The following is a 10461-nucleotide window of genomic DNA, read 5'->3' on the forward strand; positions in this document are numbered from 1 at the left end:
CTGACATCAGTAGTGGGGAAAATGTTGGAATCAATTATTGAGGATGAAATAGCAGCGCATTTGGAAAGCAGTGACAGGATCGGTCCAAGTCAGCATGGATTTATGAAGGGGAAATCAAGCTTGACAAATCTTCTTGAATTTTTTGAGGATGTAACTAGTAGAGTAGACAAGGGAGAACCAGTGGATGTGGTGTATTTGGACTTTCAAAGGCTTTTGACAAGGTCCCACACAAGAGATTGGTGTGCAAAATCAAAGCACATGGTTTTGGGGGTAATGTACTGATGTGGATAGAGAACTGGTTGGCAGACAGGAAGCAGAGAGTCGGGATAAATGGGTCCTTTTCAAAATGGCAGGTAGTGACTAGTGGAGTGCCGCAGGGCTCAGTGCTGGGACCCCAGCTCTTTACAATATACATTAATGATTTAGATGAAGGAATTGAGTGTAATATCTCCAAGTTTGCAGATGACACTAAACTGGGTGGTGGTGTGAGCTGTGAGGAGGACGCTAAGAGGCTGCAGGGTGACTTGGACGGGTTAGGTGAGTGGGCAAATGCATGGCAGATGCAGTATAATGTGGATAAATGTGAGGTTATCCACTTTGGTGGCAAAAACACAAAGGCAGAATATTATCTGAATGGCGGCAGATTAGGAAAGGGGGAGGTGCAACGAGACCTGGGTGTCATGGTTCATCAGTTATTGAAAGTTTGCATGCAGATACAGCAGGCGGTGAAGAAGGCAAATAGTATGTTGGCCTTCATAGTTAGGTGATTTGAGTACATAAGAACATGAGAACATAAGAATTAGGAACAGGAGTAGGCCATCTAGCCCCTCGAGCCTGCTCCGCCATTCAATAAGATCATGGCTGATTTGACCGTGGACTCAGCTCCACTTACCCGCCCTCTCCCCGTAACCCTTAATTCCCTTATTGGTTAAAAATCTATCTATTTGCAACTTGAATACATTCAATGAGCTAGCCTCAACTGCTTCCTTGGGCAGAGAATTTCACAGATTCACAACCCTCTGGGAGAAGAAATTCCTTCTCAACTCAATTTTAAATTGGCTCCCCCGTATTTTGAGGCTGTGCCCCCTAGTTCTAGTCTCCCCTACCAGTGGAAACAACCTCTCTGCCTCTATCTTGTCTATCCCTTTCATTATTTTAAATGTTTCTATAAGATCATCCCTCATCCTTCTGAACTCCAACGAGTAAAGAGCCAGTCTACTCAATCTATCATAAGGTAACCCCCTCATCTCCGGAATCAGCCTAGTGAATCGTCTCTGTATCCCCTCCAAAGCCAGTATATCCTTCCTTAAGTAAGGTGACCAAAACTGCACGCAGTACTCCAGGTGCGGCCTTACCAATACCCTATACAGTTGCAGCAGGACCTCCCTGCTTTTGTACTCCATCCCTCTCGCAATGAAGGCCAACATTCCATTCGCCTTCCTGATTACCTGCTGCACCTGCAAACTAACTTTTTGGGATTCATGCACAAGGACCTCCAGGTTCCTCTGCACCTCAGCATGTTGTAATTTCTCCCCATTCAAATAATATTCCCTTTTACTGTTTTTTTTCCCAAGGTGGATGACCTCACACTTTCCGACATTGTATTCCATCTGTCAAACCTTAGGCCATTCGCTTAACCTATCCAAATCTCTTTGCAGCCTCTCTGTGTCCTCTACACAACCCGCTTTCCCACTAATCTTTGTGTCATCTGCAAATTTTGTTACACTACACTCTGTCCCCTCTTCCAGGTCATCTATGTATATTGTAAACAGTTGTGGTCCCAGCACCGATCCCTGTGGCACACCAATAACCACCGATTTCCAACCCGAAAAGGACCCATTTATCCGGACTCTCTGCTTTCTGTTCGCCAGCCAATTCTCTATCCATGCTAATACATTTCCTCTGACTCCGCGTACCTTTATCTTCTGCAGTAACCTTTTGTGTGGCACCTTATCGAATGCCTTTTGGAAATCTAAATACACCACATCCATTGGTACACATCTATCCACCATGCTCGTTATATCCTCAAAGAATTCCAGTAAATTAGTTAAACATGATTGCCCTTTCATGAATCCATGCTGTGTCTGCTTGATTGCACTATTCCTATCTAGATGTCCCGCTATTTCTTCCTTAAAGGAGCAGGGATGTCTCACTGCAGTTGTACAGTGCCTTGGTGAGGCCTCACCTGGTACATTGTGTTCAGTTTTGGTCTCCTAATCTGAGGAAGGACGTTCTTGCTATTGAGGGAGTGCAGCGAAGGTTCACCAGACTGATTCCTGGGATGGCGGGACTGACATATGAGGAGAGACTGGATCAACTGGGCCTTTATACACTGGAGTTTCGAAGGATGAGAGGGGACCTCATAGAAACTTATAAGGTTCTGATGGGACTGGACAGGTTGGATGCGAGAAGAATGTTCCCGATGATGGGGAAGTCCAGAACCAGGGGACACAGTCTTAGGATAAGGGGTAGGCCATTTAGGACTTAGATGAGGAGAAACTTCTTCACTCAGAGAGTTGTTAATCTGTGGAATTTCCTGCCGCAGAGAGTTGTTGATGCCAGTTCATTGGATATATTCAAGAGGGAGTTAGATATGGCCCTTGCAGCTAAAGGGATCAAGGGGTAAGGAGAGAAAGCAGGAAAGGGGTACTCAGGGAATGATCAGCCATGATCTTATTGAATGGTGGTGCAGGCTCAAAGGGCTGAATGGCCTACTCCTGCACCTATTTTCTATGTTTCTATGTGACAGTGTGGCTACTTCGTTTTCGGTCAACATGTAATGTCATCCTTCTACACGTGTACTTGGCCACCCAATGACATCAGCGAGTATGTGCTGGACCACCCGATGACATCAGCGAGCATGTGCTAGACCACCCAATGACATCAGTGAGCATGTGCCAGACCACCCAATGACATCAGCGAGCATGTGCCAGACCACCCGATGATGTCAGTGAGCATGTGCTGGACCACCCAATGACATCAGCGAGCATGTGCTGGACCACCCAATGACATCAGCCAGCATGTGCCAGACCACCCGATGATGTCAGTGAGCATGTGCCAGACCACCCAATGACATCAGCGAGCATGTGCCGGACCACCCAATGACATCAGCGAGCATGTGCCGGACCACCCAACGACATCAGCGAGCATGTGCTGGACCACCCGATGACATCAGCGAGCATGTGCCGGACCACCCGATGACGTCAGCAAGCATGTGCCGGACCACCCAATTACATCAGTGAGCATGTGCTGGACCACCCGATGACATCAGCGAGCATGTGCTGGACCACCCGATGACATCAGCGAGCATGTGCCGGACCACCCGATGACGTCAGCGAGCATGTGGAGGATGAGCATCGTTCACCGATGGGTGCGATTTCTGCCAACGAACCGGAAGTAGCTGCGCATGTGCAGTTCCAGTGGGGTTTTTTTGTTTGTTGTCACTGGACATTCCAAAATGAGGAATAAAGAAGCGGATTTAGAGAACTCTGTTAGAAATATTAATTTTAAATAAAATTCGTACTGTGGGTTTATTTTTAAAAGTTTGTTGTTTGTCGTTCGAGACAGCGGTTCTTAAACTGGAAAAATCGCCAGTAACATTAATCCAACCTAGTAACATTGATCAAACTATAGTAACAGTAATAAAACTATAGTTACATTAATCAAGCTATAGTTACATTAATCAAACTAAAGTTACATTAATGAAACAAAGTAACATTAATGAAACTTTATTAGTGATGTGCTTCAGCACTTTTCAGATCCTCCATCTGTTGTGGTGAACATTATATTTTTAAATTTGGGATCTGACAGTTATGTGCAGAATGCTTCTGTGCAGCTTCCGGTAGCTTCTGGTTCATTGGCAGGAGTCGTGGGCAGGAGTCACTCCATTCCTAGATACACATTGGCTAACTGGCAGAGCGACTGGAGGAGTGAGGCTGTGCAGTTTATGTTCCCTGCAATTCCTAACAGCTATCGCCTGTATTACAAAGACACCGGGGGGGTGAAATTCGAGAACGACAATAAATGGGCGCGGGAACCACGATGCGAGGTGTGCCCGCGCCCGTTCAGGAAGCGCAGACAGCACGTTAATTTGGCACTTGGGAAATCAGAGCATAGCCGGCAGAGGAGAGGAAGGCAAAGTGCTCCAGAGGTAAGTGGAAGTGTTTGTTCTTTAAATTCTTTTAGTGATTTGTGTTGTGGTAGTGTGGGTAATGTTTTGGCAATGTTTATGTTCCCCCCTCCGCCCCCACCCCAGGCGTCTCTCAGAGCGCTCCCGGCCCGGCTCTTTAGCTCGGGAGCTTCCCTTTCTTGCACCACAAACGTATACAACAACTCCCTTAGCGCTGCGTCCCCTGACGCAAGGCCCAGCTGCCCAAACTTACAGACTAAAGCGCAAACTATTCCTGGCCAGTAATTTTTGCCCCGAAAACAGAAAAGCCTAAAATCCGCCCAGGAGCTGTGCACAATATTCTAAGTAAAAGGACAACCTGTCAGTTCCTACAGCACAATGCAAGTCAATCTATTCATCATGTTCAAAAGTGCAGTACTTTGAGTGTCTGTGTTTTTATCCCTAAAATGATGAAATGGGCCTGTTTACAATGACCACATCCTTAAACAGTCACATATCATTCACTTGGCATATCTGGCCTACCCATGGTCCAACTGCATTAAAAATACTCCAGTTAAACAGAGCAGAACATGTTGTACAGTAACATGGACTGTACAGTAACAGACTACAATGCAAAACATCATTCCTACCCTGGAGTAATTTACCAATGTACTTTTGGGATCACTAGCCACTAGATGGCGTCACTGTTAGAGGCCATTGGACTGCACGTACGTGTGTGCAGCCCAAGTGTAAAAGGCCAGCCATTTTGTATATTAGTCATTTTGCACCTTAATAAAGCAGAGCCAAGGTCATACCTCTTGGAGTTAAACAGAACTCAGTCTAACAGTTATTGCACACACAACATTTGGCGACGAGGCAACAAGAACTTTTGCATGCAAAAATGAGCACAATTGGATTGTTGGAGCAATTCGCGGAAGGAGAAGATTGGGCAGACTTTGTGAGCCGTTTGAGCCAGTTCTTCGTGGCCAACAAAATGGAGGAGGTCAGCAACGCAGATTGGAGCCGGGCGCTGTTCCTCACGGTTTGGGTTCCAAAAATTTATGGTCTGATAAAGATTCTACTCCTGTACGAAGAATTGTGTACACTGGTACAGGACCACCTTAAGCCAGACGAAGGCATCATCATCTCGAGGTACAGATTTCGCTCAGAGGACCAGAATGCGGCAGAATTCATTGCTGACCTGAGACATCTAGCGAGTACTGTAAATATGATTGATTCGGCGTTTGGCAGAGCGGCACATGGCAGGGCCTACCCGACTGCGTACACGAAACCTGTGGCTGCCCAAAGTCCGCAAGCGGGAATGCATCCGATTTCTCCGTATTGGCGTTGTGGGGGAAATCACCAGCACCAGCAGTGCCGATTTAAGCAATATAGTTACAAAGGTTGCCTGAGAGTGGGACATCTCCAGCGCAAGTGTCCGCAGATGAGCAAGCGTGCTGCGACACACCACATGGAGGATGATGGTCAGACTAGCGTGGATCCGGATACACAATCTGAGCTACCAGAGGAGGAAGTGTATGGACTTACTCATTCCTAACTAACAGCAAACCGATAATGATCAACGTGAAATTTAATGAGGCGCAGTATCGATGGAACTGGACACGAGGGCGAGTCAATCGATAATGAGCCAGAGGGCATTCGACAAGCTGTGGGATACTAAGGCTGTGAGGCATAAGCTGTGTCCAGTCAATGCCAAGTTACGCATGTACACCAAAGAACACATAACGGTAATTGGCAGTGCCACAATTAAAGTGTCGTATGACTGTGCAGTTCACGAGTTACCGCTATGGATTGTCCCAGGCAATGGCCCAACGGCAGGAATTGGCTTGAAAAAAATCAGATGCGATTGGAACGACATCAAGGCATTGTCGTCGGAGAAAGATGCATGTGCCCAGTTACTGAGCAAGTTCCCCTCGCTGTTCGAACCAGGGATCGGAACTTCACGGGAGCCAAGGTACAGATCCACGTGGACTCAGATGCAAGGCCCGTCCATCATAAAGCTCGGGCAGTTCCGTATATGATGAGGGAGAAGGTCGAAATCGAACTGGACAGACTCCAGCATGAAGGGATCATATCACCGGTTGAATTTAATGAATGGGCCAGCCTCATTGTTCCTGTGCTGAAAAATGATGGCACAGTCAGAATCTGTGGAGACTACAAGGCTACAATCAACAGGGTTTCGAAACAGGATCAGTTATCTGTCATGTATCTCACACTACTGTATATAACTGTATCTTACCATGCTATACATGACTGTAACTAGATTTGACCTGTAACCACAAGCATACCTTACCACCAGGGGTGCACTTGCAGGAGACACTGCATACCTGTTCCACACAGGTATATAAAGGCAGGTCTCAAGCAAGTGTGGACAAAGTGTTTGTGCTAAACTATGGCAGGGGTCCCAAATGGCTTTCAGGGACAGTAACAGGCAAGGAAGGAAACAGGCTACTGGTGGTACAAATGGACAATGGCCAAACCTGCCGGAGGCATGTAGACCAACAACACTGCAGAACCAGAGGCAGACTACAATGTGGAACTCACAACCACACCTGGTGGACAGACAGAGGGAACAACCTGAGGAAAGGGCAATCTCAACAGACAGCCCAGGCGAGACACCAACAATCATACTGAATGACACAGACAACCCAGGCGAGATACCAGCAATCACACCGAAAGAAAAACAGGCACCAAGACAAATAACTGAACCACAACTAAGACGCTCCACACGAGAGTGTAGACCACCTGAGAGACTGAATCTATAAAGACAATAAGACCTTGGGGGAGGGTGATGTCATGTATCTCACACTACTGTACACAACTGTATCTTACCATGCTATACATGACTGTAACGAGAGATGACCTGTAACCACAAGCATACCTTACCACCAGGGGTGCACTTGCAGGAGACACTGGATACCTGTCCCAGACAGATATATAAAGGCAGGTCTCAGGCAAGTGTGGCATTCGAGATCTGTAAAATAAAGGTACAGGTCCTGAGTGACCTTGACTTCAGCATGTGCCTCATGTGAGTCTGTACTGCAGGGACAGGACTTTAAATTACCAAAGGCTGATGACTTGTTTGCAACGCTAGCCGGGAGGAAGTCGTTCACCAAACTGGACTTGACGTCGGCCTGCATGACACAGGAGCTGTCAAAGAGACTTACGTGCATTAACACGCACAGGTGCCCTTTTGAAATTCGCTCGGCTGCAGCAATATTTCAGAGGAACATGGAGAATCTACTGAAGTCCGTTCCCAGAACCGTTGCATTCCAAGATGACATCTGATCACAGGTCGTGACTCCGAGGAACATCTGAACAACCTGGAAGAGGTTCTACATCGTCTGGACAAAGTGGGACTCAGACTGAAATGCTCAAAGTGCGTCTTCATGGCAGCAGAGGTCGAATTCCTGGGGAGGAAAATTGCTGCTGATGGCATCAGGTCCACGGATGGGAAAACCAAGGCCATCAAGAATGCACCCAAGCCGCAGAATGTGACGGAGCTGCGTTCGTTCCTGGGTCTACTCAACTACTTCTGTAACTTCCTACCTAAATTGAGCACCTTATTAGAACCACTGCACATGCTGCTAAGAAAAGGCGACAACTGGGTGTGGGGTGCGTCTTAAGACAGAGCTTTTAAGAAAGCCATTAATCTGCTTTGCTCTAACAAGCTGCTGGTACATTATGACCCATGTAAACATTTAGTATTGGCCTGTGATGCTTCGTCATATGGAATTGGTTGCGTACTCCAACAAGCTAATGAGTCAGGTAAACTTCAACCAGTCGTGTTTGCTTCAAAAAGTTTGTCGAAAGCAGAAAGAGCCTACAGCGTGGTAGAGAAAGAAGCACTAGCCTGTGTTAATGGGGTTAAAAAGATGCATCAGTACCTGTTAGTCTTCAGTTTGAACTGGAGACAGATCACAAGCCGCTCACTTCACTGTTCTCTGAAAACAAATGCTCTGAAAGCATTGATACCAATGCTTCATCCCGCATCCAGAGGTGGGCACTGACATTATCCGGTTATGATTATGTCATTCGCCATAGACCTGGCACCGTGAATTGTGCCGATGCTTTGAGCCGTCGGACGTTGCTCACATCGGAGGTGGAATCGCCACAACCGGCGGACCTATTGTTAGTTATGGATGCTTTTGAGAGTGAAGGAACCCCTGTCACGGCTCAACAATTTAAGACCTGGACCAGCCAGGACCCGATTTTATCGGTGGTGAAGAGTTGCATCCTCAAAGGTGATTGATCTGCTATACCCAACCAAATGTGCGAGGAGACCAAACCCTACATTCGTCGCAAAGACGAACTGTCTATTCAGTCAGATTGTATTCTGTGGGGCAATCGTGTTGTTATGCCCAAGAAAGGGAGCGAGAAATTTGTACGTGAGCTACACAGCACACATCCCGGCATTGTAATGATGAAAGCCATCGCCAGATCTCATGTATGGTGGCCGGGAATTAATTCTGAGCTGGAATCATGTGTGAATCATGTCGTGGCCGTCCGAACCATGTTCCAGGATCCACATAGACTTTGCAGCTCCCTTCCTGGGGAAGATGTTTTTAGTTGTGATGGATGCATATTTGAAGTGTGTGTAATCATGTCATCCAGCACATTCACAGCTACCATTGAGAATCTCAGTGTCATGTTCATGACACATGGTCTGCCTGACATCGTTGTTAGCGACAACGGATCGTGCTTCACCAGTCAGGAGTTTCAAGAGTTCATGAAACTCAATGGTATCAAACATGTAAGGTCAGCACTGTTCAAACCTTCATCCAACGGGCAAGCAGAATGTGCTGTCCAAATCATAAAGTTTGAAGCGAGTAACCCAAGGGTCGCTGCAGACCCGCCTGTCATGCATACTGCTTAGTTACAGGACAAGACCACACACGCTTACCGGGGTCTCACCTGCTGAACTAATGATGAAGAGAGGTCTTAACACCAAGCTATCTCTTCTATACCCTGACTTAAATAATAATGTTGAATATAGAAGACAAAGTCAGCAAGGTATTATGATTGCGCAGCTGTGCCATGCGATATTTCTGTAAATGATCCTGTATGTGTTCTGAATTATGGTCAGGGTCCCAAGTGGATTGTTAGTACTGTCATGACCAAGGAGGACAACAGAGTATTTATTATCAAGTTCAAAAATGGGCAAACATGCAGGAAACATATGGATCAGACAAAGCTGCGGCACACAGACGAGCCGGAACAGTCGGAGGAAGAGACAATCGACGACCAATCAACCTACCCTCAGTCATCAGAGGGCTCAGTGGTCATCAGTGAAGTTGGACTTTCAATCACTGACAAGTTCAATGAAAATGGACTTTCAATCCCTGACATGACCATCGCCACTCCCACCAGGTCAGCCACCCAGCCACCAGTCACAATAGACTCTGAACACTCACCCAAGGCTGGAGTTGAACTGAGACGGTAAACCCGGGAGCGTAAAACATCGGACCGTCTCAATCTGTAAAAGACTGTGCTAATATCTCAGAGGGGGGTATTGTCATTTATGTACTTTTGGGATCACTAGCCACTAGATGGCATGACTGTTGGAGGCCATTAGGTCGTACTTGTGCGCAGTCCAGCTATAAAAGGCCAGCCATTTTGTATATTAGTCACTTAGGGTTTTAATAAAGCAGAGTCATGGTCATACCTCTTGGAGTTAAACAGTTATTGCATACACAACACCAACCCACATGGTCTCACCTCTCAGGATACATTAATACTGTAGCTACTGGGACTAGTAGTTAGTATTGCTTTTAATTTTAGCTATGCTGTCTGTCTCTGGTTTGAATTTTCCCAGTCAGGAGAGAGACCTGCACACGTTGTTGATAGTGCTGGTGGAAGATATTATCAGTATATTTACATAAGCTCTGGGTAAATTTATGAAACAGGATTTGACATGGTACTGGAATTATGCGCTGTGTGCCTTTATTGCCTCTAGACTTGCACCAGTTCCAACGCACTCCTGGCTAGCCTCTTGCGTTCTACCCTACGTAAACTTGAGGTCATTCCAAAACTTGGCTGCCCATGTCCCAACTCGCACCAAGTCCCTTTCACCCATCACCCCTGTGCTCGCTGACCTACATTGGCTCCCAGTTAAGCAACACCTCGGTTTTCAAAATTCTCATCCTTGTTTTCAAATCCCTGCCCCTCCCTATCTCTATAATCTCCTCCAGCCCACAAACCTCTGAGATTTCTGCGCTCCTCTAATTCTGGCATCTTGAGCATCCCTGATTTTAATCGTTCCACCATTGGAGGCCGTGCCTTCAGTTGCCGAGGCCCTAAGCTCTGGAATTCCCTCCCTAAGCTTCTCCACC

This window comes from Pristiophorus japonicus, chromosome 5 (genome assembly GCF_044704955.1).
Source record: "Pristiophorus japonicus isolate sPriJap1 chromosome 5, sPriJap1.hap1, whole genome shotgun sequence".
Taxonomy (NCBI): domain Eukaryota; kingdom Metazoa; phylum Chordata; class Chondrichthyes; family Pristiophoridae; genus Pristiophorus; species Pristiophorus japonicus.